The sequence below is a fragment of the Halichoerus grypus genome, chromosome 7 (assembly GCF_964656455.1).
Source record: "Halichoerus grypus chromosome 7, mHalGry1.hap1.1, whole genome shotgun sequence".
Lineage (NCBI taxonomy): Eukaryota > Metazoa > Chordata > Mammalia > Carnivora > Phocidae > Halichoerus > Halichoerus grypus.
Window position 1 is genome coordinate 41,726,963 of NC_135718.1, and position 25,595 is coordinate 41,752,557.

The 25,595-nt window shown below is 46.0% G+C and overlaps 1 pseudogene; it reads left to right on the forward strand.

The window, feature by feature from the left end:
• Positions 1 to 15,140: 15,140 nt before the first annotated feature.
• Positions 15,141 to 17,520, forward strand: LOC118527484 (polyadenylate-binding protein 1 pseudogene; annotated as a pseudogene).
• The last annotated feature ends 8,075 nt before the right edge of the window (positions 17,521 to 25,595 follow it).

The following is a 25,595-nucleotide window of genomic DNA, read 5'->3' on the forward strand; positions in this document are numbered from 1 at the left end:
TCTACTATATGACTGCAGATCATCTGTGCTATTAGTCTTCTTGGTCCTCAATCCTCTAAAGAGATACCAAGCTATTACACAATTTTAAACCAAGTAAAGAACTCTCACTTTCAGAAATAGTAAACTAAATAATTCAGAAGTAACCTCCTACTGAAGACAACTAAAATAATTCATATGAAATATAAAAAGGTTTTTCCTAAAAACAGAAAAAAGCTAACAAGTAGCAAGGGATTACCTTGCCAATTATTGGCAAGAGACAATTGCTCAGAAAAGGTGAAAATCCAGAGAGGAGAGCTCAGTTTGGGGGCCACTTTTGCAATCAGAAGAGGTGGCTAAAAAGCTGAGGGAGCTAAGGTCATGTAAGTTGGAATCTCGGGCTTTTCAAGGCAGGGTCAACTCTAAAAAACCACTCCATGCTCAGGACTGTAATCCTGAATGGCTGCACCGTGGAAGTAAGAGTAAACTGAAAATAAACTAGCTTTCTCCTGTACTTCAGTTCAGTTTCAATTACTCTGGGTGATTCAGAAAAATTTCAAGCACTGAAAATGCTTAAGGTGCTTCTGGTTTCCTCATGCCCCTACACATTTGCAAAAGTCAATGAAAACCCTTTCTGTAAGAAGATGATATTATCCTAGTCTTAAACATTACTCCAGTTAATTTTTCAAGTACAATTTTCAGCACACAATCAAAGATAATCAGACATAGAAGGAAACTGAATAAGAACAAGAGCCAGCATAAACAATAGACAATACACTTTCAACAAATGGTCCAGACAGTGGAGTCATTAGACATAAAGGAGAAAAAAACTATCTTAGTATGGTCATTAGGATACAAATTGATTTTTTTTTAAGATTTTATTTATTTATTTGACAGAGAGAGACACAGCGAGAGAGGGAACACAAGCAGAGGGAGGGGGAGAGGGAGAAGCAGGCTTCCTGAGGAGAAGGGAGCCCAATGCAGGGCTCGATCCCAGGACCCTGGGATCATGACCTGAGCCGAAGGCAGACGCTTAACGACTGAGCCACCCAGGCGCCCCTACAAATTGAATTTTTGATACAAAATTGGAAACTAAACAAAACAGAAATTGGGGCACCTGGCTGGCTCAGTCAGTAGAGCATGAGACTCTTGATCTCAAGGTTGTGAATACAAGTCCCATGTTGGGTGGAGAGATTACTTAAAACTAAAGTCTTGGGCTGCCTAGGTGACTCAGTCTGTTAAGTGTCTGCCGTTGGCTCAGGTCATGATCTCAGGGTCCTGAGATCAAGCCTCATGTCCCCTGCTCAGCGGCGAGTCCTCCTCTCCTTCCCCACTGCTCATGTTCTCTCTCTCTCAAATAAATAAATAAAATCTTTAAAAAATAAAATAAAATATTAAAAAACAACAACTAGAAATTGAAGATTCAGAAGCCAAAAAATATAATGACACAAATTAAGAATTCAAGATATGGGTCTAAAAACAGATTAGATGGGGGCGCCTGGGTGGCTCAGTCGTTAAGTGTCTGCCTTTGGTTCAGGTCAGGATCCCCGGGTCCTGGGATCGAGTCCCGCATCCGGCTCCCTGCTCGGCCAGGAGCCTGCTTCTCCCTCTCCCACTCCCCCTGCTTGTGTTCCTGCTCTCCCTATCTCTCTCTCTGTGTCAAATAAATAAATAAAATCTTCAAAAAATAAAAAATAAAAACAGATTAGAATCTATTCAGAATTAGAAAATTCACATGTATTTAGACTTTTACTTTCTGTAGGTTGTATTACGAATCATAGGTTTGTTTAATATAATTTTTCAGCTGTTCAGAGCCCCTATTGCCCCCAAAATCTTGGTACCTTTCATCAAAGATGACTTGCCTCCTTGCCTGCAGGATTGGCATCTGTCATGTTTGCTATAGTGTTTCTTATCAGTTCCTCTCCATACCCAGGCTCAGAGGTTGCCTACACCAGTGTAGCCCCATTCTCTCCTAGACCCAGCTGTGCTGGTCACCCGTTTTTCCCTCCATCTGAAGCCAGACCTAAGGTGCCTCTGCTCCTGGCTTCACCCTATAATAGATAGAACTTTCCTGGGGAAGAAGAATGTCCCTTCCCTTTGTCACAGAGCTACTCCTCCCTCTCTCAAAGCCAAAATTACTCCTTCTTCTCTGGAATACAGCTCTTATCTGTTTCCCTGATCAGGAGGAAGACTTATCCTGTAACTAAAAGTCTTGCCAATCCAGAAAAAAAAAAAAAAAAAAAAGGCTTGAGGGTAGGGGCAGTTCACGGAGGGAAAACAGCATCCTCTTCTGAGATCAGAAGGCCTGGGCCCCCAGGAGGGTCAGAATGGACTTGTAACAGTATGACCTAACCCCCTCCACTTACTCAAGGCCCAGAGACGGTGTGACACGTCCAAGGCCACACACTGAGCAAGTACCACAGCCAGGACCAAGATAAGGGACTTCCCCAGCCACCTGCTGCTCACTAAGACCCGAATCAAAGGCTGACAGTCCCCATGCATTTGGCGGGTGTAGCACCTTTTGAGTTCCTGCCATACACCAGCACCGTGAGGATAAAACGGAGCAGACACAGTGCTTGCCCCCAAGTGGTGTATCTGACTGAGGAACAAAAGGACAAACCAAACAGGCGCTACACTTGCATGTACTTTACCTATCTGGATTCATTTATCCCTCCCAACCCAATGCAGCAGGTAGTTTTATTATTCCCATTTTATAAATAAACTGAGGTCAGTGAAGTTAAGTGACTTGCCTGTAGTCTCAAAACAGATAATGTGCAAAGCTGGGATCTGAATCTGGGCTGCATAAGCTAGAGATTTGTGGGGGCGTGTATGTGAGGGGGGAGGAAAGAAGGTGGTGGCTGAGCTGAGCCTCGGAAGTAGATTTTAGCAGCCTGGGAAGGGAGAAGGGCCAGCAGGACAGGGAGAAGAACCATATGCACCTGCAGCAGATACAGCAGCATGGAGCCAAGTCCCTGTGCCCAAGGATCCCAAAGGCGACGGGCCTGCTTCTCTGCCGTCCCACCCCCATACCCGCATTTTGACCTTAGCTGTGGAGTACAGGAAGGCTCTGCCAGAAGGGGATCCATCCGTCACCTTTGGTCACCTTCAACTCCTGCAGTAAGGACCCTCACCAGCAGGGGGTGGGGCGGGAGGGCCCTCGGCGAGCAGCCTCAGTACATCCGGCCTGCCGCTGGGTGGCACTGTGACTCCTCAGAGAGGGAACAGCGCCCACGGGGAGACTGACCACAAAAAGGAGTGGGAGCACCATGCCGGCCCTAATGCGCTGGGCACTGGGGTTACAAAAAAGTACAAGAAATGGTTCCTGCCTCCGAGGAACCCATGGTGGGGACAGATAGACACATGCATAACGAATTAATTGCTCCAACAACCCATTCCTGCTGTGGGGCTCAGGGAAGGAGGAGCCATTTGAGCCTTGAAGCAGGATTAGCCATTCCAGACAGGCTGGCCGTGACGGTGCTGATTCCCAGGGCACAGCGCAGAGACGTGGGAAAGCGGGGGAGGGGCTCACGGAGTCCCAGCAAGGGATGGCAGGTGGGGAGTTGGGGCTGGGGGTGCCTGCCACAGCGCAGAGACGTGGGAAAGCGGGGGAGGGGCTCACGGAGTCCCAGCAAGGGATGGCAGGTGGGGAGTTGGGGCCGGGGGTGCCTGCCACAGCTGAGGAAGGATGGGTGTGTGTGCGCAGGGCTTCAGCGCCAACAGGCTCGGGTGCTCTTTGTCTCCATGAAGCACTTAGTTCAGGGATGTGGTGAGGCCCCTGGCGCTCGCACGACTAGAAAATGCTGGAAGTTCCTGGCAGGAGCAGAAGACTACTGGCATCCTGCCCTCTTGCTGTGCTTTTCTGGGCTCAGCCTCCAATCCCAGCGCTGGTCGCAACTTGCTGCGGGATCCAGGGTCAGACATTGCAGCTCTCAGGGCTCGGTGACTGCATGTGTAAAAGGGGGTCTTTCATGTGCACAAATATGTTGAAAAATGAAAAAGTTTAGTCAGAAGCCACAGGGTGGGGGAAAGTGAGCCAAACAGCATCAAGAACTACCCATGTTGTTTCCTGCTAACCTGGTCTTCTTTTTGCGGGTGGGGCCACTGGGGAGGAGGACTCCCTTGGCTCCCTTCAGGCCTGGGCAGGGCCCAGTAGAAAGCCAGGTTGTATCTATTTGTCCTTGGAGAACAATTCATCTCCACAAAGTCTGTAAAATTTAATAAGCAGAACTTTGCAGCAGGGAAACAATTTAATATCTGGTAGATACGTTTTCGTTAAACTTTTAAAGATGGAACAAAGACTGTTTTCAAATTTCCTATTCAGGAATTAACTTATCATGGTGTTGAAATCCACATCGAAACAGCTGAACTGAAATGAGCTTCCTAAAACAAAACACAAGCAGCGCTGGACTGGCAAGTTTGAGACTAAAGGCTTCAAACCCACCCTGGGTGGTTGGCAGGGACTTTGCCTGACTCTGGTCCACACACACCCATCACCAGAAGGGGGCACCCGTTGTACCTCTTATCCCCCTATGGAATCAGGGGCCCGGCAAGGGTGCTCAGGGCTGCAGGCCAGGGCCCACAGTATCATTTCAAGCAGATACTCCCCACCTCCTTTTGTCAGTTACAAATGAAGCTGGTAAGAGGTGATAAGGCCCTTGGAGGCACCCAAAGTTTTGTCAAGAAAGGGGCTCCTCCTCACACTCCCCACCCTGGTGGAGCCCCAGAGCCAGACTTGCCCAGCCCAACTGGGGAACCCAGGTCACCTTTTAGAGAGATTATTCCCCTCCACCCAGTGGAGATTCCAGAAGAGGCACAAGGGGCTTTGCATAGCAAAGTGCATAGCACACACATCCTTTTCATTTAAATGGTGTATTACAGTTCAGTTAAATTGCAGTTTTCCAAAGATGATCTGTATACACATTTCACTGCAAACAACATAAATTTTATGTAATTATTTGAATAATGATGAGGGGAAGAGAGGACTCCTGAGGAGAGCTAATGGGGATTAAGAGTGACAAAGCCCTTCCAGTCCCACCCTCCCCTGTGCCTTTGTCCATTTGCTCCTAATCTATCACTTTTTTAAAGTATAAAGAATCAGGGATGCCTGGGTGGCTCAGTCAGTTAAGCATTTGCCTTCGGCTCAGGTCATGATCCCAGTGTCCTGGGATGGAGCCCCGAGTTGGGCACCCTGCAGAGCTTCTCCCTCTGCCTCTCTCTCTCTCTCTCTCTCATGAATAAATAAATAAAATCTTTAAAAAAAAAATTGTAACTCTGTGTGGTGACAGATGTTAACTGGACTTACTGTGATCACAATACATACAAATATCAACTCACTATGTTGTACACCTGAAACTAATTATATGTCAATTATCTCAATTATATCTCAATTTTTAAAAATAAAATGAAAAAGAAAAGGCAGAAACAGAACAGTGTAAATAATGGGCTACCTGGTTTTGTTGTTGTTGTTATTTTAAGATTTTATTTATTTATTTGACAGAGAGATACACAGCGAGAGAGGGAACACAAGCAGGGGGAGTGGGGGAGGGAGAAGCAGGCTTCCCACTGAGCAGGGAGCCCGATGCAGGGCTCCATCCCAGGACCCTGGGATCATGACCTGAGCTGAAGGCAGACGCTTAACGACTGAGCCACCCAGGCGCCCCACGGGCTACCTGTTTTTGTAAGAAAAAGGGGGAGGGGCTCCTGGGTGGCTCAGTTGGCTGAGCATCTGCCTTTGGCTCAGGTCATGATCTCAGGTCCTGGGATTGAGCCCAGAGGAGGGCTCCACGCTCAGCGGGGAGTCTGCTTGTCCCTCTCCCTCTATATACTATATTAGTTTCAGGTGTACAAAATAATGATTCAATATTTGTACATATTGCAAAATGATCACCACAGTAAGTCTAGTTAACATCCATCACCACACGTAGTTACAAAACTATTTGTCTTGTGATGGGAACTTTTTTTTTTAAGATTTATTTACTTATTTGAGAGAGAGTGCGCTTGCATGGGGGGACGCCAGGGGGAGGGGCAGAGAGAGAGGGAGAGAGAAACTCAAGCAGACTCTGCACTGAGCACAGAGCCAGAGGCAGGGCTGGATGCCAGGACCCTGAAATCACCACCCAAGCAGAAACCAAGAGTTGGAGACTCAACTGACTGTACCACCCAGGTGCCCCATGATGGGAACTTCTAAGATCTACACTCTTAATAACTTCCCAATATGCAACACAGTATTATTAACTATACTCACCATTCTGTATATTCCATACCATATTTACTTTTATTTGCATAAATAAACACTGGGAGTATTCGCAACAAATGAATAAAAGTGGTTCTCTCTAGAAGGCAGGTGGGGAGGGGGCATCTGAGTGGCTCAGTCGGTTGTCTGCCTTCGGCTCAGGTCATGATCTCAGGATCCTGGGATCAAGCCCCACATCAGACTCCATGCTCAGCGGGAAGCCTGCTTCTCCTTCTCCCTCTGCCCCTCCCCCTGCTCATGCTCTCTCTCTCTAATAAATAAATTAAAAATCTTAAAAAAAAGAAAAAGGCTGTTGGGGAAGTAATGGGCTGGATGGGGGCATAAGTACAAACAAGACTTCTAAGCATGAACCTTTTAATACTGTTTTGGTATTTGAGGGAGGTATTACCTTTATGAAAAAATAAATTACAAAAAACCGAACAACAATGGTATCATCAAATCTAGTAAGGATGCAATAAAATTATTTTACATACACACACACACACACGCGCGCGCACACACACAGAATCATCTCCATCCAAGCAAGCGTCACTCATTGCCAATGCCAGAAGTCATTTTTCAGTTGATTTTTTAAGACAATTTTTCTTTAAGGGGCACCTGGGTGGCTCAGTCCTTAAGCGTCTGCCTTCGGCTCAGGTCATGATCCCGGGGTCTTGGGATCGAGCCCCACGTCGGGCTCCCTGCTCTGCGGGAAGCCTGCTTCTCCCTCTCCCACTTCCCCTGTTTGTGTTCCCTCTCTCGCTGTGTCTCTCTCTGTCAAATAAATAAAATCTTTAAAAAATTTTTTTGTTTCTTTAAATCTTCAGGAACCCTGTGGTGCACTGCAAAGAAATGTAATGTCTGGGCAGTGACTAGCCCAGTAACACAGAGGCTGGGAGAAATCTAGGTGAAGATGGGTAAAAGGGAGCTTTGACTTTCTTTTAAGGCTGCCAAGCATATGAACTTGTCTATGACTCTTGGTGGAAGGCAGAGATGATCATTTTCCACTATGGAAGCCATAATGGCCAGATACTCCCTTTTCCAGCTTTCTCTGCACATAGGGCATAGACTCAGACTGTCTGACACAGATCAGTAGCTAATCAGCTGCGTCCTCCCCAGAACCCGAAGTGGGAGCTAATGGTACGAAGAATCCTTTCTAGGTCATCAGCAGTATCGAGGGCACCATCCACGTCCTGGGGCAGCCAAGGTGTCCAGGAACCGATGTTAATAGAGTCCAGGGCTAACAGGAGGCCCAGGAGCGGTATCCCACTCCCCATGCTGACTGACCACATCGGTGCTGCAGTGGCCTATTTGTGACTATTTTCCAGGCCTGCATCTCCAAGTCTCCCTCGATTCATTCTGTGCATTCTGTTTTCCTTACATCTGTCAGAATTGCCTTCTGTTGCTTGCAGAACCTGACTCTGGATTGCATGAGGGGTTCTCAAGCTGGAAGTCAGAGGAAATACGGGAACCAACAACCTACCCAGGGTCTCCAGGCCTTTACCTCTGGCGGAAAGCAAATAGGGAAGAGGGGAAGAGGGTAAAGCAGTGCCATCAATCTTAAAACTGTGTGTGTGTGAGTGTTACAGGGCAGTGGTAGGGGTGGAAGTCAGACGTGAGAACACAAGAGGCTCTCCTGAGAAGAGGCTGCTGGTCCTGGGTCCTGGGTCGAGCTGGATCTAAAGCCTGCTGGGAAAGGGTGACAGCTACACACAGGTGATGGGTTTAGCCAATTAGCGATAAGAGGTAAAAACCTGAGAGTGAGGTAGGATGGAGAATCTGTGAGACTGAACTTTCTGCCACATAGTTACAGTCTGAAATTGGATAATTTTTTTAAATTTTTCATTTATTTATTTGAGAGAGAGAGAGAGATCACAAGCTGTGGGGAGGGGCAGAGGGAGAGGGAGAAGCAGACTCCCCACTGAACAGGGAGCCCAACGCAGGGCTCAATCCCAGGACCCTGAGATCATGACCTGAGCCGAAGGCAGATGCTTAACTGACTGAGCCACCCGGGGGCCCCGAATTGTATGACTTTTTAAAAAAATAATGATCATGGGGGCGCCTGGGTGGCTCAGTTGGTTGGGTGTCTGCCTTCGGCTCGGGTCGTGATCCCAGGGTCCTGGGACCGGGCCCCGCATCAGGCTCCCTGCTCAGCAAGAAGCTTGCTTCTCCCTCTCCCACTCCCCCTGCGTGTGTTCCCTCTCTCGCTGTCTCTCTCTGTCAAATAAATAAAATCTTTAAAAAATAATAAAAATGATTATGAATTCATATGGCGCTTCTGAATTTAAAAGACGGACAGGGGTGCCTGGGTGGCTCAGTCGGTTAAGTGTCTGCCTTCAGCTCGGGTCATGATCCCAAGGTCCTGGAATCGAGTCCTGCATCGGACTCCCTGCTCCACGGGAAGCCTGCTTTTCCCTCTCCCACTCCCCCTGCTTGTGTTCCCTCTCTCACTGTGTCTCTCTCTGTCAAGTGAATAAATCTTTAAAAAATAAAAATAAAAAATAAAATAAAAGACAGATGGACAAAGGACTGTGCAGGTGAAGGTATGTGTGCTTGCTCCTCTGTACATATCCAGAACGACTTCTATTAGATCTGATTCATTTATTCATTTAACACGTGTTCACTGAGCAGATACAGAAATGAATTAAAAATGTACATCTAATTTCACTCCTCTGAAAACCTCAATAAAACTTCAATGAGGGGATTTATTTAAAAAAAGGGATTTATAACTACTTTTTTCTTTCATTTGGATCTATATATCTTTTGTATTGTAAAATATACATCATACAAATCTTTATCATTTTAACCATTGTTAAGTGTATATTTCAGTGGTGTTAAGTACATTCACAATGTTGCTCAACCATCGCCACTATCCGTGTCCAGAACTTCTTCATCATTCCAAACAGAAACCCCACATCCATTGCACAATACCTTCACGTTCTTCCCTCCCTCCAACCCTGGCACTCCATTCTATTTTCTGTCTCTGTAATTTTGCCTGTTCTACATACCTCACATAAGTGGAATCATACAATATTTATGTGGGGCTTTTTTAATCTGGCTTATTTCACTCAGCGTAATGTTTTCAAGGTTCATCCATGTTGTAGTGTGTATCAGAATCTCCTTTTTAAGGCTGAATAATATTTCATGGTAAAAGTGTATCACAACTTGTTTATCCATTCATCTGTTGATAGACACTTGGGTGGGGTCTACCTTTTGGCTGTTGTGAAAATGCTGCTATGAATTTTGGTGTAGGATATCTGTTCGAGTTCCTGCTTTCTGTTCTTTTGGGTACATGCCCAGAAGTGGGATTGCTGGATCAGATGGTAATTCTATATTTAATGTTTTGAGGAACCACCATACCGTTTTCCACAGCAATTGCATCTTTTTGTTTCCCTACCAGCAATGTACAAAGGTTCCAAGTTTTCCACATCCCCACCAACATTTTCTTTTTTTTTTTAAGATTTTATTTATTTATTTGACAGAGAAAGAGAGATAGCAAGAGTAGAAACACAAGCAGGGGGAGTGGGAGAGGGAAAAGCAGGCTCCCCACCGAGCAGGGAGCCCGATGCGGGGCTCGATCCCAGGACCCTGGGATCATGACTTGAGCTGAAGGCAGACGCTTAACCATCTGACCCACCCAGGTGCCCCAACATTTTCATTTTTTAAATAATAGTCATCCAAAAGAGTATGAAGTGGTATCTCATTGTGGTATAATTACTTTTTAATGCATAACTTCACTAAGCAAGGGACGTATATCCAAGCCTGACTGACTTGAGCTTTTTACTCCACATCCTGGTCCTTCTGAGGCCCAAGCACATTTGTTTTAACAAAGCAGAACGTTTCCCAAACATTCCAGGACTTAGCTTAGATACGCAGTCTTTGGTGTTGATGCCGTGTTTCTCATCTTCAGGCCCACTCCCTGGAATCTTGCTTCAGGAACTTTGGGAAACTAAGCCTCAAATAGGACCAACTCTGATGTATAAAAATGCCCATGACAACATTTTCTTATAAAAGCAAAAGCAAAAACAATCTAGAATGACATAAATGTACAATAGAGGAATGCCAAGTAAATTTCAGCACACCCTCTCGATGGTTATTATGCAGTAGTTAAAGAATGATAATCATGGGAGCGCCTGGGTGGCTCAGTCGTTAAGCGTCTGCCTTCGGCTCAGGTCATGATTCCAGGTCCTGGGATCGAGCCCCGCATCGGGCTCCCTGCTCAGTGGGAGGCCCGCTTCTCCCTCTCCCGCTCCCCCTGCCTGTGTTCCCTCTCTCGCTGTGTCTCTGTCAAATAAATAAATAAAATCTTTAAAAAAAAAAAAAAAAAGAATGATAATCACGAAGTCTTTGTTGAACCACTGAACCACTGAAAAACACTTAAGGGAAGAAAGTGGTCTATAGCTATACGATAATATGAAGTTACACAAACAAAGACCAGAAAACGCATTATAAAAAAAGGTACTGTGTTAAGGTGTAGGATTAGAGGTGATTTTCTTTTTAAAAAACATCATTCATGTCCTTATATTGTATTTTTAATTAAAAAGGGGGGAGGAAGGACACAGGGTACCTGACTGTCTCAGTCAATAGAGTGTGTGACTCTTGATCTCAGGATCTTGAGTTCAAGCCCCACATTGGGCATAGAACCTACTTTTTTTTTTTTTTTTTAAGATTTTTATTTATTTGACAGAGAGAGACACAGCGAAAGAGGGAACACAAGCAGGGGGATTGAGAGAGGGAGAAGCAGGCTTCCCGCTGAGCAGGGAGCCTGATGTGGGGCTCGATCCCAGGACCCTGGGATCATGACCTGAGCCGAAGGCAGACGCTTAACGACTGAGCCACCCAGGCGCCCCTAGAACCTACTTTAAAGAGAGAGAGAAACAAAAGTGAACCAGACACTTCATTGAGGTTGGCTGATGAGTGACGGCCAAATATCAATTCTCTTTTTTTTATTGAGATATAATAGACATATAACACAGCATAAGTTTAAGGTGTACAACATATGGATTTGATGCATTTATGTTGCAATATGGCTGCCATTGTAGTGTTAGCTGGTATCTCTGTCATGTCACAAAATGATCATTTCTTCTAGTGGTGAGAACAATTAAGATCTAAGCTCTTAGCGAGTTTAATGTTTATAATACATAATACAGTTTTGTTGTCTCTAATCACTGTACTGTGTATTAGACCTCCAGGACACATTTATCTACTAGTCTCCAGCATGTACTCTTAAGCAACATCTCTCCCATTCCCCATCCTCAATCCCTGTCTTTTTGAGTTTGTTTTTTGTTTTTTTATTTTTTTAATTCTTATTTATTTATTTTTAAAGATTTTATTTATTTATTTGACAGAGAGAGACACAGCGAGAGAGGGAACACAAGCAGGGGGAGTGGGAGAGGGAGAAGCAGGCTTCCTGTGGAGCAGGGAGCCCGATGCGGGGCTCGATCCCAGGACCCTGGGACCATGACCTGAGCCGAAGGCAGACGCTTAACGACTGAGCCACCCAGGTGCCCATTTTTTGTTTTTTTTAGCTTCCACACATAAGAGATATATACAATATTTGTCTCTCTCTGACTTATTTCATTTGGCATACTGTCACCGAGGTCCATCTATATTGTCACAAATGGCAGGGTTTCCTTCTTTCTCATGTCAGAAAAATATGCCGCCGCATGATACAGCACATCTCCTTTAACCATTCTTCCGTTCAGGGACGCTTAGTTCGTTGCTGTAGCTCGGCTCCTGTGCAATGACCACGGGAGTGGAGATACCTCTTCTCCATCCGTTTTCGTTTTTGTCAGGCAGCACATCTCACTATGATTACGAAATTTATTCTGAATCTTCTGCCGGCGCTTTTTGCCTGGTTATATCTTTAGATGGGTTCCAAGAAAGATGTGGTTAAAACTGTGATGGCCAAATTCCAGGAGGCCTAGGTGATTCGAGCAGTTTGGATGGGAACCATTACTGAGGTTCGTAACAGTTGGCGCGCTGGGGCCGCCCCGAAGCCCCACATTTTGTCCACGCATTAAACCACCACTAGATGCCGCTAGAGGCTGCGCTATGCCTCCCGAGCAGGCTGCGCGTGCCTCCCTCCTTCCCGGGGGAAACGACGAGCATTCATTTAAATGTTTTGTGTTAGGACGCACTCATGTGCATTTTTATGCCAAGTAAAGCTCCGTGAGTTGGAAGCACCACCTTTTCTACATCTTTTGAACAGAGCGTTGGAACTCAGCCCTACCGAGCGATTTCTCTGGGCCAGGCAGTCTTCATTCATTTTCCCATTTGATCTCTATGCCTGGCGTCTTCTGTTTGCCCCTCCAGATCAGCCTTCCACCCCTCTCCCACCACCGCGAGCCCCCAGGGGCTGAGCTGTCGAGACAGAATTAGCCAGCTCACTCCTGCTCTGGCTTCCCCTTGGGTTTGACCAGTGGGAAGCTCTGGCAGGAGGCGGCACTCGGAAGAGAGAGCACTTGAGATGTTTGTTCCCCAGTTCCCACCGCAGAGCCCCCACTGGCTGGCTTTGTCCTGCCACCCACGGTTCGGGCACCTGTAGGGTAGCCCTCCACACAGCCTGTCTCCAGGTTTTGTCCTTCGGCCCCGGGGAGGTGACAGACAGCTCAATTGTTCCTAGTCCCTCGTCCCCAGTCTTGGATTACTGCACAACCCCCCAGGGTTACTCTACACCTTATTCACACCTTTGTAAATAGTCTTCGTATTAAACTCTCCTCAAATTACCCCCATTGAGTGTGTCATCTGTTTTCTGCCAGGACCCTGGCTAATATAATCCCTAACGAGACTGGGGTAATTCATCCAAATTTGAGAGGCAGTAGGCAGCATACTGGGCTGGGAAACAGGTCTGTCTGCATCTTTTGCCAGGTCAGACTGCACTGCTCCGGAAGGGCCAGATTTGAGCAGTGGGCACATTGGACAGCCAGGAATGGGTCCAGCACTGGGCACAGGGAACGGACTCTTCTGCTCCGTGCCCTAGACCACTGCATGTCCGGGGCCCATTCCCACTTCTGTCCCTCCCGAAGTTGACGTGTGCCCTGCTCCTTATTCAGCAGTCATGGCATTTGCCCGGGGAAGCCTTTGCTTGCAGAGCCCAGAGCAGTCTCCTTCATGACTTCTGTGGCGGTTTTTAAAATATGCCCACTGGGGCGCCTGGGTGGCTCAGTCGTTAAGCGTCTGCCTTCGGCTCAGGTCATGATCCCAAGGTCCTGGGTTTGAGCCCCACATCAGGCTCCCTGCTCAGCAGGGAGCCTGCTTCTCCCTCTCCCATTCCCCCTGCTTGTGTTCCCTCTCTCACTGCGTCTCTCTCTGTCAAATAAATAAACAAAATCTTTTAAAAAATAAAATAAAATAAAATAAAATAAAATAAAATAAAATATGCCCACAAATTCTTGGAGATTCTCTCCATCAGGGGTGGTGTCTAATTCCCCTTCTTTGAATATGGGTTGTCCCTAGTAATTTGTTTCGAACCAGCAGAATACAGAAGTGATGTGCCCTGACTTCTGACTGGGTCATAAATGCAGATCAGCTTCTGCCTGCCTCTCTCCTCTTGGGACATTAATTCATGAAATCCAGGCTGCCATGCTGGGAAGAAACCCAGACAACACGGGGAGGCCACGTACAGGTGAGCCCTAGCTGAGGTCCCAGCCATGAGAAAGACCCAGGCCCCAGCCATGGTTTGATTACAACTACATGAAAGATGCCATTGAGAACTGCCTGGCTGAGGCCAGTCAATGGGAAACGAGAGAGAGAATAATAATAAAATGGTTGCCATCGTTCTAAGTCACTAGGTTTTGAGATAATGTGTGACACAGCAGTAGAAAATTGATGAAGTCCCTTCTGCATAGAAGTGACAGAGCCATCAATATTGATTCTCTTTGGGGTGTCCAATGTATTCTGGGAGACTCCTCTCCTTTAATTTTCTTTAAAATTCTCCAAATTTGGGGTGCCTGGCTCACTCAGTTGGTGGAGGATGCAACTCTTGATCTCAGGGTCATGAGTTCAAGCCCCACGTTGGGTGTGGAGCCTACTTAAAAAAATAATAATAAAATAAAATAAAAATCTCCAAATTTCACAAATAAATAAATAGCTCTGAATTTCCAATTTTTATTGCATCATGAGCTTGTCCTGGATTTTGTTCCTGGATACTTGAAAAGTTGATAACGTCTTGGAATTAAATGTACCTGAATTTTTGTTCAGAACAGGTTCATGTTCTAGAATCTGCTCTTTTCACTTGATAATATATTGTTGACAACTTTCCAAATGAGTAAATATAGATATCCCGGATGCGTTTTAAACAATGGCTTCATAATATTAAGCCGCGGTTTTTATGAGTTCTCCCAAGCTGAATATGCCACCAAATAACACCCACCCACAGTAGGATAGTTTGTTAGTTCATTCGTTCTCTCACTCACTCATTCAAAACCCCATGAAATGCCCCTTCTCCCCGGCGGTTAGTGCTCAGAGCGTGGAGTGTGTGCTCCGGCCTCGGAACACACATTCATTATTAAAGAAATCTAAAAAAAAAAAAAATCTAAAAAAATCTTTTAAAAAACCCCAAAAAATTTACAAAAAATCCGCGTCTCCCCCGCCGGAGACTTTTTTTTTTTTTTTTTTTCTTCCTCTTTTATAAAATAACCCGATGAAGGAGCCGAGACCGACCCGCCCGCGGCCCCGCAGCAGCTCCAAGGAGGAACCAAGAGACCGAGGCCTTCCCGCGGCCCTGACCCGACAGCGCCACCCTCGCTTCCCAGCCGGCAGCCAACAGGCAGCAGCTGGCGGCAGCCCATCGACCCCGTTCTGCGGCCGTTGGGTAGTTCTCGATTCCGGGTGATTTTTGTCCCTCTGCGCTTGCCCCCGCTCCCCTCCCCCGGCTCCGGCCCCCGGCCCAGCACTCGCTCTCCTCCGCCCTGCGGGCAGCCGTGCCGAGATGAACCCCAGCGCCCGCAGCTACCCCATGGCCTCGCTCTACGTGGGGGACCTACACCCCGACGTGACCGAGGCGATGCTCTACGAGAAGTGCAGCCCGGCCGGGCCCATCCTCTCCCTCCGGGTCTGCAGGGACATGCTCAGCCGCCGCTCCTTGGGCTACGCGCATGTGAACTTCCAGCGGCCGGCGGACGCCGAGCGCGCTTTGGCCACCATGAATTTTGATGTTATAAAGGGCAAAGCCAGTACGCATCGTGTGGTCTCAGCGTGATCCATCACTTCGCAAAAGTGGAGTGGGCAACATATTCATTAAAAATTTGGGCAAATCCATTGATAATAAAGCACAGTATGGTACATTTTCTGCTTTTGGTAACATCCTTTCATGTAAGGTGGTTTGTGATGAAAATGGTTCCAAAGGTTATGGATTTGTACATTTTGAGACACAGGAAGCAGCTGAAAGAGCTATTGAAAAGATGAATGGGATGCTTCTAAATGATCGCAAAGTATTTGTTGGACGATTTAAGTCTCCTAAAGAACGAGAAGCAGAACTCGGAGCTAGGGCAAAAGAGTTCACCAATGTTTACATCAAGAATTTTGGAGAAGATACGGATGATGAGCGCCTTAAGGATCTCTTTGGCAAGTTTGGACCTGCCTTAAGTATGAAAGTAATGACTGATGAAAGTGGAAAATCCAAAGGTTTTGGATTTGTAAGCTTCGAAAGGCATGAAGATGCCCAGAAAGCTGTGGATGAGATGAATGGAAAGGAGCTCAATGGAAAACAAATTTACGTTGGTCGAGCTCAGAAAAAAGTGGAACGGCAGACGGAACTTAAGCGCAAATTTGAACAGATGAAGCAAGATAGGATCACCAGATACCAGGGTGTTAACCTTTATGTGAAAAATCTTGATGATGGTATTGATGATGAATGTCTCCAGAAAGAGTTTTCTCCTTTTGGTACAATCACTGGTGCCAAGGTTATGATGGAGGGTGGTTGCAGCAAAGGGTTTGGTTTTGTATGTTTCTCCTCCCCAGAAGAAGCCACAAAAGCAGTTACAGAAATGAATGGTAGAATTGTGGCCACCACGCCATTGTATGTAGCTTTAGCTCAGCGCAAAGAAGAGCGCCAGGCTCACCTCACTAACCAGTATATGCAGAGAATGGCAAGTGTAAGAGCTGTGCCCAGTCCTGTAATCAACCCCTACCAGCCAGCACCTTCAGATTACTTCATGGCAGCTATCCGACAGACTCAGAACCGTGCTGCATGCTATCCTCCTAGCCAAATTGCTCAACTAAGACCAAGTCCTCACTGGACTGCTCAGGGTGCCAGACCTCACCCATTCCAAAATATGCCCGGTGCTATCCGCCCAGCCGCTCCTAGACCACCATTTAGTACCATGAGACCAGCTTCTTCACAGGTTCCACGAGTCATGTTGACACAGCGTGTTGCTAACACATCAACACAGACGATGGGGCCACGTCCTGCGGCGGCACCTGCTCTCCGCACCGTTCCACAGTATAAGTACGCTGCGGGAGTTCGCAATCCTCAACAGGATCTTAATGCACAGCCACGAGTTACCGTGCAGCGGCCTGCTGTTCATGTACAAGGTCAGGAGCCTTTGACTGCTTTCACGTTGGCATCTGCCCCTCCTCAAGAGCAAAAGCAAATGTTGGGTGAACGGCTCTTTCCTCTAATTCAAGCCATGCACCCTACTCTTGCTGGTAAAATCACTGGCATGTTGTTGGAGATTGATAATTCAGAACTTCTTCATATGCTTGAGTCCCCAGAGTCTCTCCGTTCTCAAGCTGATGAAGCTGTAGCTGTACTACAAGCCCACCGAGCTAAAGAGGCTGCCCAGAAAGCAGCTAACAGTGCCACTGGTATTCCAACTGTTTAAAATTGATCAGGGACCCCGAAAAGAAACTCGTGCTTCACCGAAGAAAAATATCTAAACATCAAAAAACTTAAACATTATGGAAAAAAAATTGCAAAATATAAAATAAATAAAAAAAAGAAAGGAAACTTTGAACCTTATGTACCGAGCAAATGCCAGGTCTAGCAAACATAATGCTAGTCCTAGATTACTTATTGATTTAAAAACAACAAAAAACCCCACAAAAAAATAGTAAAATATAAAAACAAATTAATGTTTTATAGACCCTGGGAAAAAGAATTTTCAGCAAAGTACAAAAATTTAAAGTATTCCTTTCTTTAATTTTGTAATTCTTTACTGTGGAATAGCTCAAAATGTCACTTATGTTTTAAATAACAGAATTGATAACTGAGCAAGGAAACGTAATTTGGATTATAAAATTCTTGCTTTAATAAAAATTCCTTAAACAGTGAAAAACAAAAAAACAAAACAAACAAAAAAAACCCATGAAATGTTCACTACATGCCTAGTAGTGGTTTTGAGAATATCAAGAACTTTGTAGAACTCTAAACCTAATTTTCTAGAGATAATTTTTGCTTAAGTTAGGGGAAATGGTCATCTTCCCTGGACAGGGTTGAAGATAATTGTTACAGGCAGCCTTTAAGATGGTTCCCAAAGCTCCTCCCCTCCTGCTGTTCATACTATTGTGTGCTCTGGATCTGGTGACTTGCTTCTAACAAATAGGTGAAAAGTGATGGGATGATTAAGTTACAAAAGACTGTGACCTCCATCTTGCCCTATGACCTTCTATTTTTGCAGGCTTTAATGAAGCTGGTTGACATGTTAGAGAGGTCCAAATGGCAAGGAACTGATCCACAGTTAATAAGGAACTGAATCCTGTCAACAGCCACGTGAATGAGCTTGAACATGGATCCCTCCTGAGTCAACCTTCGGATAAGACCACAACTTTGACTGATACCTTGATTGCCGTCTTGGGAGAGACCCTGACATAGAAGATGCAGGTACACTGTGCCCCGACCCTGACTCACAGACACTGTGAGATAATAAGTATGTGTTGTTTCAATATCCTAAGTTGTAGAGTAATTTGTTATGCACCAATAGATAATGAACTGTCATTATTTAGGGACGAGAACTTGCAGGTTATGGCATGTGGTGACAAAATAAATGATTTAACTATTGTTTAGGGTTGCCTGGAATGAAACACACATTGAGGCAAGGCTCTGGGGGTCCTAGTGGCTGCCATCCGAAAACATCATAGAGGAAACAAGGAATTCAGGGACTATGGGTGAGGCCATTGCTTTGAACTCTGGGTACTTTGAGGAAGGAGATTGAGAAGCACAAGGTCCTAGTTTCTTATTCCTCTTCCACTTCTGTTTATTTTTACTCTTCTCTTTTCATCTCTTCCCTTATGTTCCTGGAAAGTTCAATCCTAAAGGCACTAGGCAGGACAGAGCAAGGAAGGCATTTGTCCCTGGAGTGGAAGGAGCACTGGAGGCACAGAGTGGGGTATTGGTGACTGACTTAGGTTCGGAGAGCGTTTGTATAGGGGAGTATGGCCTGGCCCAGTAAGTCAGAACCTGGGCTGCCCCAGGAGGGCATTACGTAGGACGTTGGCCTCGGGTAGGTGTCAGAGCCCGAGGAGGGTGAGGACAGCACTGCAGAGGGGTAGCTCAGTGAGGGCGTCACAACCTGAGCAGGGTAATGAAATTGTATTAGTTATCGGGCGCCTGGGTGGCTCAGTTGGTTGGGCGACTGCCTTCAGCTCAGGTCATGATCCTGGAGTCCCGGGATCGAGTCCCGCATCGGGCTCCCTGCTCAGTGGGGAGTCTGCTTCTCCCTCTCCCGCTCCCCCCTCTCGTGCTCACTCTCTCTCTCAAATAAATAAATAAAATCTTTAAAAAAAAAAAAAAAAAAAGAGAAATTCTATTAGTTATCTCTTGCTGCATTAGAAATTACCCCCAAACCTCGTGGGGTATAACAATAATCTTTTACTATCTCACCGTTTCTGTGAGTTGAGAATTCAGAGCATAGCAGGCTTGTCTCTGTTCTGTGATGTCTCAGGCCTAGCCTGGCGGACTTGATGGCTGAGGGCTGAAATAATCTGAAGTCTTGGCCGAAGCTGTAGTGGCTCACTTCATGCCTGAGAAGTCAGTGCTAACAAGTTGATTTCTTTCTCTGTGGGCCTAGCCACACATGACTCTGTCCATAGGACTGTTGAGTGTCCTTATAACATGGCAACTGGCTTCCCTGAGAGCCAGTGATCCCGGAGAGTGAGCCAGGAAGAAGTTATCTTTTCCTAATGAACTAGCTTAGAAAGTCCTATGGCATCATTTCTATCCTATTTGATTCATTAGAAGTGAGTCACTAAATCCAACCCATCATCAAGGAGAGGGGAATTAGGTGACACCTTTTGAAGGGAAGAGTATCAAGGAATTTGCAGATATATATATATTTTTTCAAAGATTTTATTTATTTATTTGACAGAGAAAGACACAGTGAGAGAGGGAACACAAGCAGGGGGAGTGGGAGAGGGAGAAGCAGGCTTCCCGTGGAGCAGGGAGCCCAATGCGGGGCCCGATCCCAGGACCCTGGGATCATGACCTGAGCCAAAGGCAGACGCTTAACGACTGAGTCACCCAGGCGCCCCTGCAGATATATTTTTAAACCACTACAGAAGACATGGAGGGGCAGCCTGGTTGGGGATGGGGGTGTCTCAGACCCCGAGCAGGGTGAGGAGGGCATATACATAGAGGGGAAGTGTGGCATGGGCTGGCAGAGCCTGAGCAGGATGAAGAAGGCATTCATGTGGGAGAGAAAGACTGGCTGGGGAGTTAGAGCCCAAGTGTGTTTGAGGAAAGCTTCTGTGCTTGTGTGGGGGTGGGAGTAGTGCTGGAAGATGGTTTGCATACAGGGGATTGATCACATAAGTAAATATATTAAGGACAATTAGAGCCAGAAGAGTAAGTTACAAATATGGAAAGAGAGAAAAATAACATAAATCCTGTGATGTTGGATTGGGAACTGTAGGTATGAGTGTGAACTTGTGGCTTTCAAGATGGAAAGGTGGTTAAATAAACAGGGTGTGTGTTTGTGTGTGCATTTCCTATCGTTGTCCAGGGGACCTGGAAGAGCAGAATCCTAATAGCAATGAGCACACATAGCACCGAGGAATACCATTTCTCCTAAAAGGAACCAATGTTCTTTAGAGAAATGGCAGATTCCAGACTTAGAGCAGGGAACAAACAAGATGAGCCCAGAACACCTTTTTAAACCAGAAAGCAAGGACTTGCTCAGGAATGTTTGGAACATTAGCCAGCATGAGGGAGCTCCCACTGACCAAATCTGGGACAATCTGAGCCAGCCAAAATAAAAAAAAATGACATTAATAAAATATATCCCGGGGTGCCTGGGTGGCTCAGTCGTTAAGCGTCTGCCTTTGGCTCAGGTCATGATCCCAGGGTCCTAGGGATGGAGCCCCGCATCGGGCACCCTGCTCAGTGGGAAGCCTGCTTCTGCTTCTCCCACTCCCCCTGCTTGTGTTCCTGCTCTCACTGTCTCTCTCTCTGTCAAATAAATGAATAAAATCTTTTAAAAAAGAAAAAAAAGAAAATATATCCCATTGAAATAAAATAGGAAAGCATGAGTCTGTACTAGTATTAATAAATGAGTAAATTGATGAGGAATGGGGTATTTACAGGGTTTCAAAATATCCACTGAATACTTAATAATTTCAAAGGGAAAACAGTGCTTTACAGTGGAGAAACAGGCACCATGAAGCAGTCAAAATGAACATCACCGGTAATGTGACAAATCAAAATCATATACCACCTGATTGGATGCAAATAGAAATGCACGGTATAACTTCTGTGATAACCTGCATCTCGTCATGAGGAAACAGCAGACAAACCAAAATTGGGGGCTACAGAATAACTGGACTGTGATCTTCCAAAGTATCAAGGATATGAAAGTTAAGGAAACACTGAAGAATTGTTCCAGAGTGAAGGGCATTAAAAAGACATGAAAACTAAAAGCAAATCGCCAGTGTGAAATGGATCGTAATGTTCTAAAGGACATTTGGCAAAACTTGAATGAGATCTGAGGATTAGATGGTAGTAATGCTAATTTCCTGATTCTGATGTAGGTTGATTCTTTGTAGGAAATACACACTTACTGTTCTATCAGAGAAGTAAGCCCTAATATCTGAAGGCACCCCAAATATAATAGGAATTAACTCTCTCCTTAGCATAATGCTGCTAATTATGTACCATCCATGGGAGAATTGGAATAAATAGTCCCTCAAATCATTTTCTTCTCTTCTGTCATTCACTTGAGGAACCCCAATTGAGAAGGCCTGCACTTTATTTTTTTTTTTTAAAGATTTTATTTGTTTGACAGAGAGAGAGAGCACACAAGTAGACAGAGCGGCGGCAGAGGGAGAGAGAAAAGCAGGCTCCCCGCCCAGCAGAGAGCCCAATGTGGGACTTGATCCCAGGACCCTGGGATCATGACCTAAGTCAAAGGCAGACGCTCAACCGCTCAAGTAAATGAGCCACCCAGGTGCCCCCTACACTTTAGTATTATAGGATGATCATGTCAGCAACTTACTCTCAAATGGTTCTGGGGTGGGGAGAAGAAGGAAGTCTGAGGTTGTTTCAAGGTTAAAAAGAAAGAAAGAGAAAGAAGGAAATGCTATAAATTCTTTTTTTTTTTTTTTTTAAGATTTTATTTATTTATTTGACAGAGAGAGACACAGCGAGAGAGGGAATACAAGCAGGGGGAGTGGAAGAGGGAGAAGCAGGCCTCCCGCCGAGCAGGGAGCCCGATGCGGGGCTCGATCCCAGGACCCTGGGATCATGACCTGAGCCGAAGGCAGACGCTTAACGACTGAGCCACCCAGGCGCCCCAGGAAATGCTATAAATTCTTAATCTAAGACACAGCCCAGGGACTTTCTATAATTATGCTAAAAGAATCGCTAACCTCTTGTAGCCACAGGGCTGAGGGAGCCAAAAACCAGACCCAAAGTTTGAGCAGTACTTTAATAAATTATGGTATCAGTTGGATTCATATCTTTTAAAGATTTTATTTACTTATTTGCCAGAGAGAGAGAGTACAAGCAGGGGGAGGGGCAGAGGGAGAGGGAGAAGCAGGCTCCCCGCTGAGCAGGGAGCCCAGTGAGGGACTCAATCCCAGGACCCCGGGACCACGACCCAAGCAGAAGGCAGGCGCCCAACCGACTGAGCCACCCAGGCGCCCTAGCCTCACCACTTCTTTAAAAAGATTTATTTATTTATTCATTCATTCATTCATTCATTCATTCATTGATTTGAGAAAGAGCACAAGAGAGTGCATGCACACACAGGCAAGCATAAGAGTTGGGGAAGGGGCAGAGGGAGGGAATCTTCAAGCAGAGACTGCAGAGTGTGAGCCCAATGCTGGGCTTGATCTCACTACCCATGAGGTCATGACCCGAGCCGAAACCAAGAGTTGGTCACTTAACCAACCAACTGAGCACGTGGGCACCACAGCCTCACCGTTTCTTAGGTGAAAGTTAAGGCAGTGATAAGGGAAGAACAGGCTTCTCACAAGTGCAGTGAGGTTTACAGTACTCCTAACCACACTCAGCCTCATGTGTCTGAGGAGTCAGCTTGTGCTTGAAGACCCCTTAGAGACTCTGGAGCCAGTCTCCTGCAAAAGGAAGCCAATCCCACTGGTGGTGGCTCTGGGCCCACTACTGGAACTGTGGCTCTCAACCTTAGCTGCCCACTGAAATCACCGAGGGAATCTTCAGGCTCACTGGATCTCTGGATTGCATGCCCAGAAATTTTGATGTAATTGGTCTGGGGTCCAATTTAATTTGGGCCTTAGCAGCTCCCGAAGAGATTCTAACTTGCAGCCAAGACTGAAAACTACATACTGAATTAGAGATAAAACCCAGGATGCCCAAAGGTCAGATTACAACATAAAACCCAGGAGCAGCCTCATATGCAAAAGGAATTGCAAGATTTAGTTAATTCACACCAGCAACATACATTATTTGGAATTCTTCTGCATGGGAGATTTGTTTCTTCTTTCCCATTTATTTATTTTTTCAATCACTTATATCAGTATGATTCATGGATATTTACTTTATATTTGGGGTTATAACCCGATACCACTCTTATTGCTCAGATTGCTCCAGTTTTAGCCATTAGGAGCTCTTTCAGTCGGCTTCTGTGTCTTTGACACCCCCAGCATTGAGGGGGTTTGTTTTTCAGTACTTCCTTAACTTACCAGCACTACGAGATGCTCCAGGCTTATTGTCACCAGCTAGACCCCAAGACCTGACCTTTACTGCCCACCTGCTTGTATTCACTGACCCGTGTCTCACATCTTCCCTCAAACTCTTCTTTCTAGCTTACCTCTTAACTCAGGCAAATGGAAAGCGAAACTGCCCCTCCAGCCACAGCAACTGCCTTGACAAGACCCCTAGACAACCCAGACCAATTTGAACTTAACCCCTGACTCACACTTGTGCAGATGGACCATGGAATGACCTGTAGAATGACCGACAACTACCTTTACGTCATTATAATACTAAACTCTCCACCCAAGGAGGAGCACAAGCCTCATTTGCATAACATACACCGTGTATAGAAGCATGTTTCCTTAAGACGCATGCACAACCTTATGTCTGTCTCTACATGAGATGACAAGGCTTCCCTATCTAAATATTCATCCTAACCCTAAATAAAAGGAATCCACTCACCCTTGCTCGGGAAGTCACGGCCTTGGAAGTCATTCTCTGTGATCTTCGGTTTTTTTTTTTTGAAGATTTTATTTATTTATTTGACAGAGAGAGACACAGCGAGAGAGGGAACACAAGCAGGGGGAGTGGGAGAGGGAGAAGCAGGCTTCCTGCGGAGCAGGGAGCCGGATGTGGGGCTCGATCCCAGGACCCTGGGATCATGACCTGAGCCGAAGGCAGATGCTTAACGACTGAGCCACCCAGGCACCCCATGTGATCTTATTTGCTGCAAATAAAAGGGTTTTTTGGTGTAACAACTCAACCTGGTGCAGTTTCTGACTCACCACGAGGCAAGCTCATGTTGGTTGGGTTACATTATCTTGCACATTTCTTGTCCCAGTCTTAGAATCACCCATTTCTCCAAGGGTCCCTCGTTCCTTTTATTGCAGAATGGTATTTGAAACCAAGATCTGAGAGCTAGGTGTAATTTTTATATCCTACTACACTACAAAAAAAAAAAAAAAGACCCAAATAAAAAAATCTGTTAGAGGGGCACCTGGGTGGCTAAGTCAGTTAAGCGGCAGCCTTAGGCTGGGGTCATGATCCCAGGGTCCTGGGATCGAGCCCTACATCGGGCTCCCTGCTCAGCAGGGAATCTGCTTCTCCCTCTCCCTCTGAGAAAACACAACAAGCCTTGAGAGCAGCTCAGGAAGTACTGCTTGAGAGCAGACGCCATGGCTGACATGCTCTTGGTACCCCTAACCAACCTGCTGCCTGGCCAACAGCAGTCCTCCATCAGCACCTGCTGGTGGTTCTACTGCACTGAGCTCAGAGCAGGCCACAGAATATTTGCAGAGCCCTCAGTTCGGAATGCTTGAAATAGTTCTCCAGCCCTGCTGCTTGTTCTAGGCAAAGGAATCCTGCAAAGTTTCTGATGCTTAAGAATTTACTCTGTGTGCCAGGGAGCCTGGCTGGTTCAGTTGGAAGAGCATGAGACTCTTGATCTCGGGGTGGTGAGTTCGAGCTCTACATTGGGTGTAGGGATTATTAAAAATAAATAAACTTTTTTAAAAAAGAATTTATTCTGTGTGCCTTCTGCGGGGTGTGGGGGGGATTTTTATACCATTCTTGGTAGCACTTAAACAGCATTTGAGAGATTATTTTGGAGGTGAAGTCGTCAAATGGGTCCTAAAGTCACCTATGCAACCTGATAAACTCTGGGAGTGAGCTGGACTAAAAGGATGGAGAGGGTACAGAAAAGAGCTAAGTCAAGGCCCTCAGTCATGGGGACTGAGACAAACCCAACCAAGACAAAATCTGGAGCAGCAGGCTCCAGGTCAGAAGGTTCAACCAGTTGCTGTAGCAGTTGGGAGGTGATGACCTCTGGCTGCGGTGGAGGGTGGAAGGTGTGGGGAAAGAACTTTAAGTTCTTCATAGGAGGCACTCCTGTAAGCAGCTGACCACTAACAAAAACACTAATGCTGCATAGCCCAGATACCTGCTGGGGAATAACAAGTAAGCCAGCTTGGCAGGAGAAAGGAGAATAAGCAGGTAACTGGAGCCTGGGAAGCTTCTGGAACAGGACTCTTGAACCTGGGCCTGGACAAATTTCATAGCCTGGAGCCTGAAACCGGGTGCAAAACTGGGAGATCGCGTGCATTTTTCAGGGCACAGAATTAACAGAGCATATCTTTTTCTCAAAGGTTGACCCTACTGTGGAGTCTCTGCAAAGTCAGGAGACCCACTGCAGCTTCTGGGCAGAGTGAGATAAAACTGAGAAGCTGCCTGGGATCAGACCTTGCAGTTTATCAAAAGAGCCCGAAGTGGCGTGGCCCCTAA